Here is a 21,294-nt window from a genome sequence, read left to right on the forward strand (position 1 = left end):
AACCATTAGGGAAATTTAGGGTGAAAAGGTCAGATCAGTTTTCTATAATTTAGTTACAAAACAGGATTGTATCCATTGGTAATTTATCAGATTATTGTGTGGCATAATGCCTAGAGAAACAGCATGGCTGAGGATAGGGAGCTAGTCTCAGAGTCAGGAAGCCCCAGATTCAAGCCTTGCCTCTTAACATATACTGATTATGTGACTTTAGCAGATGACACTAAAATTTTAAATTAGATGGAAAGTGGAGCAGTGCATTGATAAACCAGGTTCCTTATCAGGAACTTCCTATACTACTGAAATTACAGGTCCTTACAAAAATTAAACACACACCAGCACAGTCAATACATTTTTTTACATTTCAATCTGAAAGGAAATTTAGAGGTTATCACTTCCAACTACCTTATTCAAAAAAGAAAAAAAAAGAGACAGAGACAACACAGAGAACAGAGTCAAAGAGAAAGGACAGAGAGACAGAAAGAGAGAGAGAGAGAGTTGCAAATATTTTTCTATTGTGGTTTTATACTGATACAACATATTATTTATAATCCTTAATCTGACTACAAAATGGTGTAATTCACTTAGGCTTTCCCCCAGTGCTAAATTCTCTTTCAATTTTAGCAATTATAATCAATGTGATAGGAACCTTTTAACTATGCTGTCTTTAGAAAATATTTTCAAAACAAATATTGGTATACATTATTGTATTAAATGACATTACCTTTCATAATACATAATGATCTGCTTCTTTTTATCTTTTTTTGACAAAAGAAAAGGAAAAAGCAAACAAGTAAGATTACTTTTCAATTATATGCATGTTTCTATTATTATTTCTCACTTCAGTGACAAACTGTATTTTAAATTTCACTTTTTGGTGGTGTTGTTTAGTTTGGACCTGTGATTTCCTCCATGTAAACTATGATGTGGATGTAGATGGATAACTCATGTGTAACATATAGTCTTAGAATGTTGCCTGGGGCACTAAAAGATTAAGTGACTAGCCTAAGGTCACCCAGCAAATATGCATCAGAGGGCCAGCTCGGCTCAGGTCTTTGTGACAGGTTAACTATCTCATGCTGCCTCTTTCAGTCCTACATTCTATTGACAATAATTCTTAAGCTTTAAAGATTTTGAGTATCATAAAAGGATACTCCCATTTTATTTGCCACACTGTTTGCAGATCAGGCAGTTTATTTATGTGGGTAGGGTTTTTTGTTTGTTTTTGTTTCTTGCCAGGCTGGTAGGAGAAGTAGGAATAACAATTTAGTTACAAGACTCACAGATGTTTTCAGTGATTCAAAGATTGGAAAAATACTTTGAACAAAATAGTAAGCCACATGACAACATTAAACCTAGTTTTAAAACTATACAAGACATTACATCTGTTACCAAATAATGTTGTAATTTTGAATAGCTATATAATTTGTAAATAATGTCAATTTCAATCATGAATTCAAAATTTAAAGTGACTCAAATTCTGGCTCTGCCACTTACTACCTGTGTAAACTTGCACAAGTCATTCAAGCTCTCTAAGTCTAACTTTCATCCTTATGATCTCTTCCAAATAGAAATAGAAACCCTTTTTTGAAAAAAAAAATTTAACTAAGACATGTATTACCCACTGAATTGAAGGGCTCCAGGTAAAGAACATTTGTTTTAATGGCTGCTTCAGTTAAATTTAGATTTCAAGGGGTCTGATAATCAAATCGTACTTTTATTTTCATTATCTTCTATTTGCAATTTAGCATTTAGTTCAATTATAAATAAAAATAACAAACATTATTTTTGAGAATAGTTCTTCATATTTCACCAGATTGTCAATAGGGTTCATGAACCCTTATATTAAATCCTGTGTTTTGAGATTTGATGTCCCTAAGGAATTTCCACATTCTAAGGATAAATCTGTGTACAACAGAAATATTTTTGGATAGTTTGAGCTTAGTGTTTAGAGCAAAAAGGAAACTAGAATTTTTGTTTCAGTTCTGAATCCATGTTATAACAAACTACCTATTGCTTCATAATCTTTAGTATTCATGTTTTGTAAGATCTAATATCATCTATACAAGCACAGCATATATATCAACCAAATATGAAAGAAACGAGTTCAAAATTAGTAACAAACCAATAAAAATGGCAAGTTTTAATTTGATTCTTTTAGATAACAAACTGCTTTAAGTTCAGGGCTAAGGAAAAATACACGTGTACTTTCACATACTGTACAGTTCATATTAAATAAATTAGTTTCTAAAATCCAAAAAAGACAAAGTACTCAGTTATTTTTAGCATGCAGCTAAGTTGTAATCATCTTCAGAGGAACAACTGTATTTCTAGATTTTAAACAGCATTACTTTATCTAAATATACTTCACAGAGCCACATTCCCTAAAAGGTATAAAATAAAGTAGATTGAGATGGATTAGGTTAATTAATGGTTATGAACTGGCCTTTCACCTCAACAATTGTAGACAAGTTCAACCTATGAGCTTAAATCAGAGTTTGCTGTTCTAAGCTCTAGTGGACATTAATTCACTTCATATAATTTGGCAGAGTTGGCCCAGAAATGAACTTGCCATAGATTTGACCCTCCCAGTCATAGATGGGACAGAAGAGAGAGAGAAAAAAAAAGCAGCACCCCCAATAATACCATCGTAGCTGCTTGAGCCTAGTAGATAAAATGGGAAGTTCTACTTTATTGTGTTATGCCTATAAATGTACATTAGACCAAGTAAGACCATTGTGAATTTCCATGTTTTCATGGAAATATATCTCTGCGTGTGTGAGGATACAATACTCATTGTGTTCTGCCACTGATTTTTTAAAATTATAAACAATACATGAGATTTTGTTTACATAACACTGTGCACAAAAAACTCAAGGAAATAGAAACACAAATTTAGAGCTGGAATGGACCTTAGAGGTCAAAAGAACCAGCACTCTCATTTCACAGATGATGGAACTGAGGTAAGGAAAGGTTAAGATACTTGTCTAGTTTCATGGGTTAGTATATATGGGGAGTAGAATTTGAATTTAGTCTTTCTTAGTCCAAGTTGAATGTCCTGCCTACTAAACCAAATGATATCAAACTCAAATAGAAACAGGAGTCACTAGATCTTACATTACGATCCTTGTAGCCAAAAATACTGACTTAAAAAAGTACTCTTTAATATTATTATATTTTTTATTTATTTTGTTGGTTATCCCCCAATTACATTTATCTTTACTTTTAATCAGGTCCAAGATTGGAGAGTTGGAGGCAGTTTATTTGACATCTCAACACTAAAACATAATACCTCTCAAATAAAGCTAATAGAACTTAAGTCACTATCACTATTCACACAGTTAACAAGTATTCAGGCTAGGTCAAACAGGTAGAGAAGGCATCCTTAACTCCATTTTTCAGTTGAGAAGGCTGAAGTTAACACATTGTCTGTACTCTTAATAGAAAGATATACGAATATGTCTAATGTAGAAATATGTTTAATATGATTGTACTTTTCTAACATCTACATCTTGAAGAGTGGTTTGGGGGAGAAAAAATTTTTAACTCGAAATTTTATTAAAAAAGAATGTTGAAAACTATTTCTACTTGTAATTGGACAAAATAAAAGATTGTAATCAACATACTATATTTCTGTGGTTTTTATGTCATGAATTTAAAAAATACATTCAATTGTACAAATAATAGATTTCATTTTTCTTATGTGAAAAGCACTGTTTATTTTTTTAATAGAATAACACTCTCAAGATGCTTTCAGGATAATGAAGACTGGGAGAGAGAAGTACATAAATATCCATAATACATGGTAGAATACAAAGGCACAATTTATGAAAAGTTCAAAGAAGCAGAGGTCATTTTCACCTAAGTGTTGGAGGGAAGATAGTTTAGGAAAGGCTTTATAAAAAAGATCTAAGTCAGTATTGGAATAAAGGTGACAAGTAATAGCATCTAATACAGCCATGATTATTTTCTTCCTCTCTAATAAATTATATTCATTTAAAAAGTCTAGTAATTATATAAGCCTAAGGTTTAAAAAACTTATCTATATTATTTTCTTATAACAAGACAATTGGAATATCTTTAGAAATATTTTTTACATTGTTCACTGTCTAGGTCAGACTTCAATAGGAAGAGGTGATCACATTTGGTGCCTGTTCCTTCAACTTTCTCTCTTGGAACAATCTTTTGTGATTGAAAGCAGCACCAGTGGTCAGACTCAACCTGTCCAATGTGGGATAGAAGGTCAGCTGAATAACCCTCTTGCTAATATACAATGTAAGTTTTCAGAAACTCAGTCATTCTGCCAGACTGAGAGTCAAGCTGGTTTGAATCAGAAAGCTGTGAATGACAGAGGGGTGGATAGATTTCAGGGAAGCCTTCTGTCAAAAGACATGCTATGCTAACATGATGAAGCACTCCTTGGGGCCTCAGAGAATAAGATGGTTATTATTGAATATTTGTCCATTTGGCAGTAAGAATATTATTTTACTGTTAATGCAATTCACTCAATGCTTGGTGGCTGAAATACACAACACAACCTTTTCTATTCAGGTCATAATTTAAAAAAAAATCAACTGGAAAAGTAATATAATAGTCCCAAAACAGAATAAATGAAATAATGTAAGATTTGTGTTAGATCACTAGTTGTTCATCTACAAATACAAAACTTACATTAATCTTTTGGTTATGTTTAAGTTCTAAATGGTGGGGGTGACTACTGAAGACATCTTTGGTTTGTTTCTAGTAGATGTTTCCTGATAATTTTGTTGGCCCTCCTTAAGTATCCTCATAAGGTAACATCCAAAATACTGGGGTAACTGAGATCTCACACAGAGGTGTTCAATTACCTTCTGACTGTATGGTGCAATGGAAAGGGTCATAAAGTTGGCACAGGAGCTGAGTGAGAATGCTGACTTGCTCATTAGGCAGCTGTGTAACCTTGGACAAAGAACTTTCTTTGTGGATCGATATCCTAATCCATAACAAAGAGGTGGAGGGCTAATCTGGGTGAACTCTAAGGTTCCTCCCAGCTTTAAATCTATGATTCCACATGAAAATTCACAATTTGAGTAAATTCCAAAATGATCTTCCTACAAAGATGATGATGGTCGTGATAGCTGGCTTTTATAAAACTTTAATTTTTAGAAAGAATTTTAAATAATAGTTCAGTAAGTTATGGTATGTGAATGTTATAGAGAGTATTATTGTTTTTGAAGATCATGAGTGACTGGACATTAGAAAAGCCTGGAAAAACTTCCATGAACTGATGCTAAGTGAAGTGATCAGAACCAAGAGAACATTAAACATAACAGCAACACTGTGAAATGATAACTCTGATAGACACAGCTCCTCTTAGCAGTTCAGTGATCAAGGACAATCCTGAGAGATCTTTAATGAAAAATGCCATCTATATCCTTGGGGGGACTCAGGGAGGGGAGGGAACTGTGGAGTCTGAATATAGAGCAAAGCATACCATATTCATTTCTTTTCTTTCTCTCTCTCATGATTTTCCCCCTCATTCTAATTCCTCTTTCATACAATGACTAAAGGAAATATGACAAATATGATTATATATGTCTATGTCAGATTGTTTGCTGCTATGGGGAAAGGGAAAGGAAAGGAAGATTGAAGAAAAAGATGGAACTCAAAAACTTGCAAAAGGATGAATGCAGAAAACTACTTTTGTATGTAATTGGGAAAAAATAAATGAAATTTCTTTTAAAAAGAAATGACTTTAAAACATCACCTCATTTTTTTCCCCTCACAATGACCCTGGGATGTACTATCATTATTCCCATTTTACAGATAGGGAAACCAAAGCAGATAATCATGAAGTGCCTTTCCCAGATTCACACAGCTAGTAAAGTATATAAAACCAGATTGAAACTCAATCTTGCAGACTCTAGGTCCCACACACTCTATTCATGGCATCCCAGCTGCCTGCATCTACATCCCAAATAAATGCATTCACATCTCAAAATAGAAACATTTTCCAAAGAACTTGAGAAATAGCATAACATCACACATAGCTAGTATTGGTTAACTTTCCATGGCATCCGCTTTGGGTTATCATTTGATTTCTCTCCACTGAGACAGTGATTCAGGGATGGGAACGGAGGATAATGGAAGGAGTAAATTGGTTTTCTAATGACTTCCACAGTTGTGAAAAAAATCCAAAGTGAGCATAGCTCTGGAATTTGGAAAATAAATTGCAGCACAACAGCACATATGTAATTATCAGACAATGATACTCTGTTTCTGATTAGCAACAGATCCAAAGTAAACAGTTCAAGAATAAAAGCTCTTTTTACCACCATTTTTCTCTTTTCTATTTAAAAATCTTTATTTCTCTGCATGGCAATGGGTTTTCAGACCATTTTTATGTTCTCCCTCGAAAACTGAAACAAATATTATAAAGATAATTTTCTTTACCTTTAACACAACTCAAAAACATTTGCAAAGATTGAAACATAGCTAGTGGGTATCCCTTAGACTGACAGACAGTTTCTGAAGAGAAAGTTTAGAACTAACAAATGTATTTTCTTTAAAGACTGAAAATGAAAAATATGGGTATCTCTAACTAGGTCATTTTCTTTCTTAATGATTCCACCCCACTTTCATTCAGTTTCATTGACACAGAAACCCACTTTAATTCTTCCTTTGAGGGTTAATGCCCTAGAGCAGTGATTCCCCAAATGGGAACTACAGATCCTTGGGGTTTCTCCTTTACTTAACTAGAGATTCACTGGGAAGCCATAGTCTCTCTCTAGACAATAACTAAGGGACATGAGGGATTGGAAATGAATATTTAAAATATAAGAAGGAGGTCCATGTAATACATCAGATGCCAAAGGTGAAGGTGAAAAGAAAGAAAGAAAACATTTTTAAATGAATATTTTTTAAGTCCTTAAAACTGAGTTCATTCATTCTCAATTATCCCTTTTCCCCTTCATCTTAGTCTTTATGTCATACTAAAAAAGTAAGTCACTCTATAGGATTGTTGCTAAACTATTCACCTGGGAAGTGGATTGAATCGTGAGTTTTTTTAAAGCAAGCAAGAAAGACTGTAAAGTCTCTATGTCCTTGAACCTTCTCATAAAGTTCTGAGAAATGAGAATATGCACAATTTGAGACAGTATGAAAAATGAATGAATAATCTACTGTAATAAAAGCTATATATGAGTATAACAATGGTTACTGATAGGGAGTTGAATAACAGAGTAAATTGATTCATTGACCTTTGACCTAAAAAGGCCTGAGGTTAGATCTGGATTAAATCACAAGTGAAATGATCATAGAGGTTTTGCTTCAAAAATTAACGCTCAGTTTGATTCACTTTGACAGAAGTAGCACAAGGATGCCAATGACTAAATTAAGCAGAATTAGTTTCTTATGCCTGAAAAGTGCATCTGTTGAGAATAAAATAATATTCTCAACTATCTTAGCTCAGTGAACACCTGAGCTGAGTAATAAAGTATTGGTCAAAGATAAAAAAAAATGTTCAATGGCAGTGGTAGTTGAGAAAGTTTACATTTTCACAAATTAAAAAAGTTAATTTTAGTCCTAGAAACCTATTAGATATATTATATATTTAAATGCATTTATCTCAAGTATAATATCTGTGTTGAAAACATGCATGCAGCAAAGGACTCAGATTACTATTCAAAGGTTCCCTGATTTTATTCACTCAAACTCTAAATCAGAAAACTAGGAAAATCTCTATTGGATAAATCAGTATTTTAAATTCACACTTACATGTGGGTTGAAACAATGGTATATAAAAGAACTTTTATTAAAAGAAAACAACAATTTAATTTTCAGATCACTCACCCACTCAATGAATCAATCATTCAACAAGCATTTATTAGGTACTAGGTTAGGTGCTGAGGACACTAATTTTTTTTTTATGGTTTTTGTTTTTTTGGCAAGGCAATGGGGTTAAGTGACTTGCCCAAGGTCACATGGCTAGGTAATTACTAAGTGTCTGAGGTCAAATTTGAACTCAAGTCCTCCTGAACTCCAGGGTCTGTCTGTGCTCTATTCATTGCACCACCTAGCTGCCCCTGAGAATACAATTTTTTTAAAATGTCATATTATTTGTTGAATGAGTATACCTATAGACCATTTAGTCCAACCATCTCAATTTATAGATGACAAATTTGGGACCCAGGGAGGTGAAGTGATGACCAAAGTCATATATCTAGTCAATGAAAGAATGAAGATTCTGACTTAGTTCTCCTTGATTTTTCATCTAGTCCCCTTTCTACTATTTCCAACTGCCTTTCTCTTCTCACTTAATTTATAATCAATATTACACAATGGAGCACTTATTTATTGTATTATATTGCTGTTCACTGTTTTTTCATGTTAGGCTTGTCTCTAGAACAAGAAAATAAACTCATTCAGGGCACAGCACATACTTTTTCTGTAATCAAGTCCTAATTATAATACTGAGTAACAGATACTTAATAAATATTTGTTCAATGACTGATTGATTCATTAGTTAGCTAATTCAACAAGATTTATTGTTCAAATTTTCAATTTTGTTTTTGTATCTTCAATCCCTAGCATATAGTAAACACTTAAAAATGAGTAGTTGGATTGATAGATTCTTCTGGCTTCACTGATAAATATATAGTAAAGTACCCCAAATAATCCCCAAGACAAGTGACTTGATACTTGAATGGCTCTATGTCTAGTGAGATCAACTTATCCTAGAAGAAATTACATGCATTCCTAGATATGCATTCTCTTAGGATAGGACTCAAAACTTTTTAACTTTCATTGAAAAAACAGTATTCAGAATTCCTTTTAAAAAAGAGGCTAGGGGCCGCTAGGTGGCGAAGTGGATAAAGCACCGGGCCTTGGAGTCAGGAGTACCTGGGTTCAAATCTGGTCTCAGACACTTAATAATTACCTAGCCATGTGGCCTTGGGCAAGCCACTTAACCCCATTTGCCTTGCAAAAAAAAAGAAAAAAGAGCCTACCTGTGCTTGCTTTGGCAGCACATATACTAAAAAAATAGCCTACCTATTGCCAGAAGGAAGGTGCAATCAATGTGCCCTAATGGAAACAGAAGGATGATGATCTCTAACACAATCCTAGATTTCTTTTTTTAGTAATAGAGAATTACTAACCAGGAACCAGATGTCCACAATAAAGAGCTTTATATTGCAGCCTTCAGAAGACCACAGGGAAAGTGTCAGAAACAGATACACTGTGTATTTGGAGAAGATCCTATGAAAAACTACTATAACTCAGGTCACATCCCCAGACACAGTTAAGTCACATCCCTGTCTATACTAGCTATACCACCCAACTGTTCTATTATGATGCAGTTTTTCTGAGTTAAAAACTACGTGAATATTCAAATAGTGAATGGTAGAAAGCAAGAATTGATCTTGGTCTATGTCTTCACTAACATTTTTGGATTTTTTCATGTGAATGATTCAGTTTAAATGGGATATGCAAAGGAGGAAGGATATTTAGGTTTGCATGGATTATTTGGCCAAAATTGCAACTTATTATGAATCTCAATCTTACTATAATTATAATTAGTCCAGATCTGCCATTTCATCAACGTAGAAATAGTGTTGTGGAAAGTCCTATCAAAAATATAGGTTCACAATTAACTTTAGTCTTAAACAGTTGTTTCAGGCCCTGAGATAAAGCTAAGAAATTCACTTATGGTCTTTCAGCAATTATACAGGATGATCCAAATATTTTAGTGTAGTTTAAAGCTGTGTTTCTTTCACTAAGACTTTTGGAACAACCTGGATATCAAAAAGTAGGAGTTGAATATATAGGTCTTCCTAACTACAAAATCAGATCTGTTATCTTACAAATCACATTAACCTTCAAGGATCATATTTGAATGGCAAAAAATTCTTTAAGACAGATCTAGAAAGGCCATGTTTAGAATGAATTTTTTAAAGCTCTTAAAACAAAGAAAAACAGAAATAACCACCCCGAACTCTTCAACTGTGTCTTCTCAGTTCTTATCCCCTACTTTGTTTTTAGAGGAGAAAAAATATTGCTGACCTCAACGAGCAACAGGAACAAGGCAGATTACCGAATGGTTTCAATTCAGCATTAGGTGAGATGTTTAGAATTCCAATCTCAGGTCTTTCTGAGATGGGTTTTGTGACCTTGGGAAAAATTCTGATGTATTCCCATTTCTCCATTTCCTTATTTTTTTTAATGGGAATGTATATTTTGCATGGGATCTTAAGTGGTAAAATAGAAGCAAACAAGCAAGATCTAAATATGCAGTCAAAACAAAATTAAGCATTTTTGAGAGTCAAAAATCTTTTGCTACAATTTCCCATCCATTTATTATTTCCATTTTGCCTCAAAACTTATTTCCTGATTCTGGCTGGGATCATAATTAAAAAAATGGAAAAGTGTTACATAGAAAGTTATTACTGTGGACCATGTGACCGGAAGCAGGAAACACAATAAATCTCATGAGTGTGGGATTGTTATGGGGGGGGGTGAGGAATCAGTTTCAGAAAGTCAGAGGTGCTTGTAAAGTAACCAAATAAATATTCAAACAGAATTATTAAATAGAATGTCAGAAAATCCTGACATTCACCCATCACTATTAAATGATAGTGGACAGAAAGGGATATCCACAGATTCTAATCCCCAAACCACTTCAGGATCCTTGTATGAACTTGTGTAAAGTCTTACTTAACCTCTGCATGCCTCATTAAGTAGATCTACAAAATAGAACTTAATAATAGTAACTTTAAAACATGTACCCTTTAAAGGTCCTATATATCTGCACAGTACTATTATTATTACCTACTGGCAAATAAGAGATGATTTATACTCAGGGTAGCAGGAGCTAATGGTACCAGCATTAACCTATTATCTCCCTTTGATCTGAATCAAACAGCTTCTTATTACTTTGTTCTTTAAATTCAGAGACCAAAAAGTTTAAAATGAGAAATCAAAGAGGGAAATATATTTGGTAGAATTGTCATGAAAAAATGAAACTTTCTAAAAGTGTACATGTTATTCAAATGCCATCTATTTTCCCATAAAGGGAGGGAGAGGGAGGATATAGAAGCATACTTCCCCAATGCTAGCCAGGTACTCTAAATCACATCCATCAAAAGATCACTGGCACGCAGCAGGCAACTGGAAAAATGATACCTTTTAAACTCAACTGGCATAGATGTGTGTATTTATTTTTTAAAAGTGAAACATAAACAGACATGCTGAGAGCAAAGTGTTTTATGAATAAAAAAAGATTTCATATACATATATAAAACTTTTCCCAATGGGTCACAGAGGATTTATGTGGATGTGAACTCTGTTTACTGTTAGTATTAGAGAAATAGTGGCTTTTTAACAAGTTACTCATGCCTGGAAAATATCCCAGTTTTGCAAGTTGTCCTAGTTTCTTTGCCAACTGTCCATGGGAATCATTCGGATGGGAAAAGTTCAAATGTGTTTTAAAAGAACTTCCTTAATGGAAAAATGGCAAAAAAAAAAAGAAAGAAAGAAAAAAGAAACCAGTACCCCAGTATGTCAATTGTTAATTAAATAAGAAATAAATTATGACATGAATGTTTTGTTTTTCTTAAATAGTATTTTAAGAGAGAAAAAAATTCCATTTTCAACCTCAAACACTTTAAAAGTCACTAAGTTTAGGTTTTTTGTTGTTTTTTTTAACTTTTCCAAGAGCATGAACATTTACTGTTTCTCATTGGTCTAAGAATGACTTAACAGTGCTACAAGGTCTTTTATCTCTGGAATAAAATGAAAGGAATTAACTAGATTTTTCCCTCCATCATTTTCTTCAAGATCATTTTTAATTTTTAATATAGCATAATTTGCTTCTATTCTCTGTATTCAAGACTATATTAAACAAAAAGTACATGGTACAATTAATGAAGAATCTACCTATGGATGACCTCTGAGATAGTTTTTAGTTCCAATAATCTATGATTTCATGATTTAGTCTTAAGTAGCCAGAATGCTACAACTTGTTACTATTTTTCTAGTTTCTAAACAACAGTGTAATACCCTCTACATGGAAGAAGATGAAGCAGAAAAGGAAATTTTTGTTAGTTTTTTTAGAAGCATAGAACTTCTGAGTTAGATTTAAATATAGCTGATAAATATAGTTCATTCTCATTTCAGAAATGAGGAAACTATGACCAAAAGATGTTAAGTGACTACCCCTAAGTCACACAACCAGTCTTGAATAAGTCAAGATGAACACTCCGTTTTCTTGGTATACAATCATAACTTGCTGCAATTAAGCACTCTATTCCAGTTTTGCCTTTTAAAATCTCATTTTCTCAAAAATAAAATCTCATTATGCTCCTATACATGTACCTACATGCATATATATATATATATGTATATATACATATATATATATATATATACACATATATACACACATTCATAATTTATTGAAATTTTTTTATTCTTGACCCAGGTCAAGATATAATGAAAAGAAGAAACCTCAAAATACAATAAAAAATTACCCTTTATATAGTATACTGTGAAAGTAAGCTAGTGACTCCATAAAAAAATCCTATAAAAATTTCTCCACATTTAAATTTTTTACTTTGGACAAAAAGCAATTCTATATATTTTAGAATTATTTTATATCATTGTTTAAAAATGAAAAGCTTTTCCAAATTATAAAGTTAGATCCTCATTTTTAACTGTATTTTAAATCTTTGAGTTTTTAGAATGTAATATCTAGACTTTTGCATTGACTTTGGTTGAATCTTGGCAAAACTGGGAGACCCTGCCTGTCCAGAACTAAATATTTTCACATAAAAAAAAACTCTACATTGCTAAACTTCTTTTGATTTATGGTATTGCAAAAAAAAAAAAGACAAGGGAGGCCTCAGATACTTTTTTTGCCAATTTGTAAATCAAAAAAGGGACTTAATTTAAAATTTTCCTGACAGAAAGTTGATTCTTCATCTAAGATAAAGTCTTTTAGTATTCTCATATATATATATATATATATATACATATGTATATATATACATATATATATAATAAAGTATCTAAATGGCACTCATTAGTATTATTCCTACTGTGCTTTTAAGAAATGTCTTGGTATATAGCATAAATAAACAGTGTTTTTAATGAAATGAATAAAATGTAATTCATATTATTAATTTAAAGATGATATTGAATTGATAAAAGATTTTTCAGCCTGACTTCAAAATATTCCCCTGAAGCTTGTGCTCAAACTTTCAGAAGGTAGAAATTTTCCTTAAGCACTAAAAGAAATATACAAGTATTTTGTACTACTTATCAGATTTATGAAGTAAATATCAAAGGACTTCCCAAATTCAACCTGTATAAATCAGAACTACACCCCTTATCCCTCAAAAAAAAATACAACTACCCATCTTTTGAACTGTCTTATTACTGTCAAGGGTACCACTATACTTTTAGTCATCCCAAATTCAGTTGTATTCAACTTCTCATTTATCACTCATATTCAATTTATGACCAAGTCAGGAACAGTGGAACAAGAATGAGTCAAAATCATTTACTAAGGGCCCACAGTTCCAAACTATAAAAGAAGAATGGAGATAACCAAGGATGATCAGGAACTCATCCAGGGGCTAAGGTAAGGGCATTAAACATCTAGAACTCTATATTAAGTAAGGGTATGACAGTGTAGGTCATTAAATCAGGGTGGAACTTGATTCAGAGCTCAGAACCGTAAGTTGAATTTGTAGGACAGGAAGTGATCATATATTTAGTCCCTGGTTCAAGGAAAGAGAAAGGATTCAGCATTTACTCAATGCCCAAAGAAGATTTTGGACTCAATTCCCTTCTCGAAGAAGAAGAAGAAGAAGAAGAAGAAGAAGAAGAAGAAGAAGAAGAAGAAGAAGAAGAAGAAGAACAATAACAACAACAACAACAACAAAATAGTTGTTCTACCTACCCACCCCGCACCCAAAAGTTGAAATCAAACTCAACTTAGATCCAGTTATATATGAGGCCAAGGAGGCCCAAGAAACAAGCTGAGAAACAAGAATATAACAACTATAAGCAAAGACTCAAAGGAAAATCATAGCTTCCCGTAAGATCAAATAGATTCCTAGAAGAAATTATGCAAAAACTCAAAACAAGAGTAAAATTTATAATATAAATGAAATTAGAGTGATGGGGACAAATGGGGGGTTGAGAGTCATAGAGGAGAGGCTTGAAAAGAGAGTTTAGCACAAAAGAGATAAAATTTTACTGAAGTAACAGACTTCCTGAAAATTAGAATGATTCAAACAGAGGTTAATGACTAAAGGAGAAAATAATATTAAATAGTCAAGAAATTGAAAAAATCAAATAGAATGTGAAATATATAATTTTTAAAAACTGATCTGAAAACTAGATTATCAGCAGATGATTTAAGAATAATTACTACCTGAAGCTATGACTTAAAAAAAACATTCTGGATGTTATATTTCAAAAACTAAAAAAATAAAAACTATATAGTTTTTTTTAAATCAGAGGGTAAAAGGAAGCGAATAGAAAGAATATAATAGTCACCTCCTGAAAGCAACCCCAAAATGAAAACTCCTAGGAATGTCATAGCCAAAATTCCAGAGCTTCCCTGTCAAAGAAAACGAAATACTCTAGATTGCCAAAAATAAAAAAAATTAAAAGTTTTTGGAGCTCAAAAGCTCACAAAAATAAAACTATCTCTTAACTTGTAATTGATTAAATAACATTTAAAAAAAAGTTTAAGTACTGAAGAACTGTAGCCAGGAATAATTAAAATTTACCAGCTACTTTCATACAGAAGGGGAGAGCATGGAATATAATAGACTTTCAACTAAGAATCCTTGTTCAGTAAAACTGAGTATAGTTCTATAGGAGAAAAAAAAATATATAAATCTTTAATGAAGTAAAGAACTTCCAATATTCTTAATGAAAAGACGAAGTTGGAAGGAACTTTGAAATATAAAGGTGGGAGTGAAGAGAAAATTAAAGATATAAATTTAAATAAACAATCCATATACAAATACTCTAAGGATGAAGTGTAAGCATTCCAAGGGTGAGGGAGATGAGATGATAAAAACTTTCTCCAAGAACCAAATTATCAGCAGGGATTGTACAGGGAGTGAAACAAGGAGTATTGTAATAAATGTTGTTATATTTTGGTAATGTAAAGGTGAAAAGAAAGAAAGAAAAGGGGGAGATTGATAGGGTTTTTTGCACCTAATTAGGAGGTGCAATCAGAAATCTATAAGAATGAGGAAAGAATGAAATGAGAGGGTGTCACTTGAGTGTCACAGAACCGAAGCAGAGTGAGTGAATATAACCAGAACAATTTATGCTTTAACATGTAAAAATAATAATTTTGAAAATTTTAAGAAATTCTGCCCATCTTCTGACAAATGTGAAGTGTTAGATATTAACTATGCAGAGTGAAACATATTTTTGGACATGGCCAATATGGAAATGGGTTTGTTTAACTGTGTATTTACTGTAGAGGTTTTGTTTTTGTTTTTCTGAGTGGTGGGGGAAGCAGAAAGAGCAGATGCTTGTTAATTGAAAAGTAATTTTATTAAAATAGTTGATTGGAAGTTAAAAAATAAGTGCACCCCAAGCTCATCTTCCTTTCAGCTATTCCCCTCCACACATACTTCATCCTTTTTTAAAAGGTAATAATGTTCTTAACTGTCCTGTTCTCTGACGTCTCACCATTCAGATGACACAAAGATCAATGAAAATATGCATACATGTTTTAATAATAATAACAATAACAAAAAATAATAACTAACATTCATATAGGACCCACTAATGTGCTAGGTTCTCTGCTAAATACTTTATAAGCATTATCTCATTTGATTCTCACAACCCCGGGATGTGTGATGAGAATACTCATGCAAAGTGACGTGGCCAAGGTCACAGAACTAGAAATTGTCTAAGGCTGGATTTGAACTTAGTTCTTCCTTAACTCATCTGGTGCTTTACCCACTGTGCCATTTCACTCTTTTAATAGATTACAATGTATTGCCATCTATTATCTGTGTCTGAGAAGTAATATAAGGGCAATCATCAAAGATATAAATAATGAAAAAATGAGATGAATCAATCATATATTCAGAGTAAAAGATGGATGACAGATGGAAAGCCCATGTCTTGCACTGGGATCCACAAAAATTAAAAAAAGTTAGGAGAAGGTCTTTAACATGTTGAATAAATCACCTAAGAATCATCTATGGGCAAGAGTTAGATAGAAAGGCTTTTGCCATCTTACAAAAAAAAAAAAGACACAGTTGGTTTGCAATTTGCAACCTGAATCAAGGAATACTAACATTAAGGACATCACAGATCCATTAAACTAAGTCCTGAAATAGTTATAAACAAATATACAGAGTGAAATGAACAGTAATTTATAAGATTATAGTAAATTAATGTATGCAATATACCATCACACCAGATTAGAATTGAAAAGGGCCCTAGAAAACTAACTATTAGCCAAACCATAACACTATATATTTGCAGAAACTGAGACTCAGGGACATAAAGAGACTTAACCAATAAAATATACTGAATTAGAAGCAGAAAGGAGATATTAGAATGAGGGTTTCCTGATTAGCAGGCTACTGTACTCTCCTCTATATTATGAGTCACTTGGCAAAGTTCTCAACATCATTTATTTATTCCTTACTTATTTGTCCAAAAATATATTAAATTACTACCATGTACATGCTGTTTGGTTTGAGGTAATAAATACATAAAATAAAATTAAAATTACATATATGTTATATATAACATATAATGTATCCATGGAAATGAGAAATATAGTAGGGGACAAAAGGCAGACACACTAATAACTGTGTCCTAGGACAGAGAGTGAAAGGTGAGGTACAAATTCCATCATTGTTCAGAAATAATAAAATAAATTGATTGCAAATTATTTATCATTGTCTTGTTTCTCTGAACTATAATATTCTAATAATAGTGCTTACTATATCTTTTTAAAAACCACTATTAAAGATTAATAGAAGACAAAATATTTAAGACAACTGGTATAATGCTTTAGAAATTTAAAGAAAGTAAAAATATGTTCAAGTAATATAGTTTAAGTTTCCTTAATTCTCACTGATTCCTAGTTATTGTGGTTTTTGTGTTCCCATATCCAAGCTCTAAAAAAAACATCATTTCATTAGCGAATTGCATTACCTAAGCAGGTGAAGGGCAAAGAGACCAGCTTTGGTTCATGGGAAGCTTAATGGTATTTTTACTAGAGGAGGTGACTTGTATTTATTAAAATCTAGTGCAGTCATTAAATTAGCAACTACTGCTTCTTTTGTGTTTTACTTTTGAGGTCATAGTATTATTTTAACCAAGGTTAGTTTCCTCTTGGTGGTTATTTTGTTGGTGTGTATCATAATTTAGACTTTATAAGTCTGTTTGAAGCAAGATTATTTACATCTGTGTGCATGTGAGCAATTTATATTCTAAAGTTATTTAGGCTAAACTTCCTCCTACTTGGTTGAATTTGTTTCCATTGTAAATTTGCTACTTTTCACTTCAGTAAATTGCACATTTGAAATTATGAAAAACAAGACAAAAAATTCACCAAGAAAGAACAACTGCCTTCTAATATACCAACATTTTAGCTGTCCTAAAATGCAAAATGAACAGCCATAAAGCCCTTATTAAGATGTTGGGTTAGACTCAATCTAATGTTAAGGCATATTTTTAATTGCATACTCAAGCATCTTTTCTCCCCTCTGATGCAATGTATCTGATACAATTACTTTCTTTTCTCCCCCCCCCCCCTTTCATATTTGTTCTCACATGCTTCTGTTGAGGTCTTGTAATGTATAATAGGTTTCAGAGTCATTAGTGCAAATTAGGGAGTTTGTGTTTCATTTTAATTCCAGGAATCTGAAGTCTGACTTCATTGTCCTAGGGCATGGGAAAATTTCCTCTCATAAGGTAATATTTCAGTACCACATTAAGCTGTGCTTTTGACCACATAAGACCATTAAGGATCCCTTGATACTCTTCATCGGAGTAGAAGCAATTGCCCCAGCTAGTACTCAATTTGGGTCATTGCATCCTGAAGATCCAACTGCCTCCTGCCATCTCATATAGATACAATGCTTTGTTTTATTTCCTGTGTGGAGTGGTGTGTGGTGCTGGTGTGCAGCTGTTAAAAATCTTTTAGGTGTTTCCCATCTCTAATTTATGTGATTATACAGCATAAGTATATCTTAGGGAATGCTCTTACATTAGCCTGTGGGGGATGCCCAGGATGATCTAATGTGTCCCTCTTCTTCCTCTTCTCCCCATCTCAGTCATCTCAGTTTTCAATGTTTCTAATTGGCAGTTGTACAGAATCTTAAAGTATAGATTAAACGGACCAGTGAGGGCATGCATTTCTGTGGGTTGTGTCTCTTTAAACTCTCCTCGAAGAGGCAACATACTACAATGGAGAGTTGAATTTTGATGCAGCCGAAGAACTTGATAAAAATCATGTTTCTGCCACTTAAGACTTATATGACTTAGTTTTTTTTTTTGCTTAATCTTAGTTTCTTCAGTTCAAAAATGAAGAAATTTGACTAAATGACATTATCTTATTCAATTCTCTTATTTCTAAAGTTGCTATATAAATACTAAAGACAATTGAAGTCAATCAACTAACAAGTATTATGTACTTATGATGAGCCAGGAAGCTTTTCACATGTTTGAGACAATTAGATTTTATTGTAAAGGAAAAGAATGGTTAAAAAGATATGCTTCTGAAGTTCTGCCTCTGAGACACACACACACACACACACACACACACACACACACACACACACACACACAGACGCTTTGTGATCCTGAGCAGATCACTTAAAAACTCTCGTCGATCTGGGTGACTCTATAGGAATATATCTTATGAGGGGCGGCTAGGTGGTGCAGTGGATAGAGCACTGGCCCTGGAGTCGGGAGTACCTGAATTCAAATCTGGCCTCAGACACTTAATAATTACCTAGCTGTGTGGCCTTGGGCAAGCCACTTAACCCTGGCAAAACCTAAAAACCTAAAAACAAAAAAAAGAAAGAAAGAAAAGAATATACCTTATGGAAGTGACCAATTATATTAATAGAGTTTCCTTATGAACAAGTTCCCTATTCTGATAAATCTCAGTTCCAATCATTATATTTTCATATACACACATATGTTATATGTATGTACAAGCATAATGTGTTTTTATGTTTGTGCATATATATATATATACATATATATATATATAGTGTACTTATATGTACATTGTATAAGCTACATTCAATTAATAGCTTAAAACTATCTGAAGTTTTGAGACATCCTGTATATACAAATGAATATAAAGCATATAAATGGTGGAAGATTTTTAGAGATCACTAGAATTTGCGGTGATCAATAGGGACTTCCTATAGAAGACAATATTTAAAGTTTTCATGCTGAAAGAGGAGAGGAATATCTAGGAGATAAGAAGGCAGAGTTAAGAAGACAAAGTTGAAGAGGAAGAATATTCCAGGCATTGGAGAAGAGTCAATTCAAAGTCAGACAGGAAATGGTGTGGTTATGTAAGAAGCAGAAAAAGCTTAGTCTTGCTAGACTATGGAGTATTAGGGAAGGAGTTTCACTTTTTTATATAGACTGTTTTATTTATTTCTAACAGCAAGTACCTAAGTCAAGTACTGCAAGTATTATTAACCCCATTTTACAAATGAAAAAATTGAATAGATATTAAATGTCTTATCCACAGGCATCCAACTATTAGATAATAGTGTAAAGATTTAACCCAATTGTTTCCCAGCTCCTAAGTCCATTGCTCCCTCCACCACACCAAACCACCTCGTGTTATCAAATCTTTCTTGATGTTCTTTTCCTTTAAAAATAAGCTTATTGTGGTCTCAGGTATGTAAAAAAGCATAAAATTCATCTGAAAATCAATGAAAATCTCAGCCAGAGAAACTAGTCAGGTGAATTTTCAATTCTGTCTTTTAAGGAAGGAAGGAAACAAGCATTTATTCAGGGTCCACTATGTTCTAGGCTAAATTCTTTACAAATATTATCTCATTTAATTCTCATAGCAACTCTAATCCCTGATACAATTTAATCTTCATTTAACAGTTGAGGAAACAAGCAAATAGAAGTTAAGGCTTCCCTAGGAAAACACAACTGGAGAGTGTCTAAAATCACATTAGAACCCTGGTCTTCATGCTTCCAGGCTTCATGCTCTATCTTTTATGCCATCTAGTTGTCTCTCTGAATTTGAAACAAATGATTTTCATAAGGTCTAGCAAAAAACATTGTTGCATTTTAGGCCCTTCCCACTATTAGAAGGAAAGAACAAAGTTAAAAGTGTGCTAGAGCACCTGTCCTGCAGTCAGGAGTACCTAAGTTCAAATCCGACTTCAGACATTTAATAATAAGTAGCTGTGTGACCTTGGGCAAGTCATTTAACCCCATTACCTTACATTAAAAAAAATTTTTAAGTGTTTGATATTAAAAACTCGGAACAAATTAAAACAGGAATATTGTTTAAGAAACAAACATAAGGGGGCAGCTAGGTGGCATAGTGGATAAAGCACCAGCCCTGGAGTCAGGAGTACCTGAACTACCTAGCTGTGTGGCCTTGGGCAAGCCACTTAACCCCATTTTCCTTGCAAAAACCTAAAAACAAACAAACAAACAAAAAAGAAACAAACATAAGCCCTAAATGAAAACATTTAAATGAAATACATTCAGTTTTATCTGGACAAAAGAACTTGAATACATGACACTCATTTTTCCATGATGAACTTAAAAGAATTTCTATATTTAGTAGGATTAAAACCTCAGGAAGAAAATGACTACATAAAAAATTTTGCATTTATATCAAGAGAATATATTTTATAATACATAGAAAAGTATCCTCATTAAAATTATATGTATATATATTAATATATGTGCATATATATGTGTGTGTGTTTATATGCAAGGGTATATATGAATATTTATGTATGTAAGTGTATGTATATGTTTAAAATATTGATCTCAGAATCAGGGATTTCCTGCCCAACCGGGTGAAGTAAGTCTTTAGTGTTAGAGTCAGGCCTGTGATTTTTCCAGCAGTATTTAATTTCCAGGAAAAGTCTTAATTTTTCAATATTATTGCTTAAACAAAAAACTGAACTGGTCCTCCAACTCCTGAGATGGACCCTATAAGACTGATCTCCCATTATAACTCCTCAAATATGGAATTCTTAAATATGAATTGTAAGATTTTATTTTATAGACTAAAATATATATTCTTATCATTAAAATACC

At 32.8% G+C, this 21,294-nt stretch overlaps 1 long non-coding RNA gene across 1 annotated transcript in view; it reads right to left on the reverse strand.

The window, feature by feature from the left end:
- The window catches only part of LOC141520041 (uncharacterized), a 55,644-nt gene that overhangs the window by 21,620 nt on the left and 12,730 nt on the right, over nucleotides 1-21,294 (reverse strand). The window lies entirely within an intron of this gene.

Source organism: Macrotis lagotis, chromosome 4 (genome assembly GCF_037893015.1).
Source record: "Macrotis lagotis isolate mMagLag1 chromosome 4, bilby.v1.9.chrom.fasta, whole genome shotgun sequence".
In the NCBI taxonomy this organism is placed as follows: Eukaryota; Metazoa; Chordata; class Mammalia; order Peramelemorphia; family Peramelidae; genus Macrotis; species Macrotis lagotis.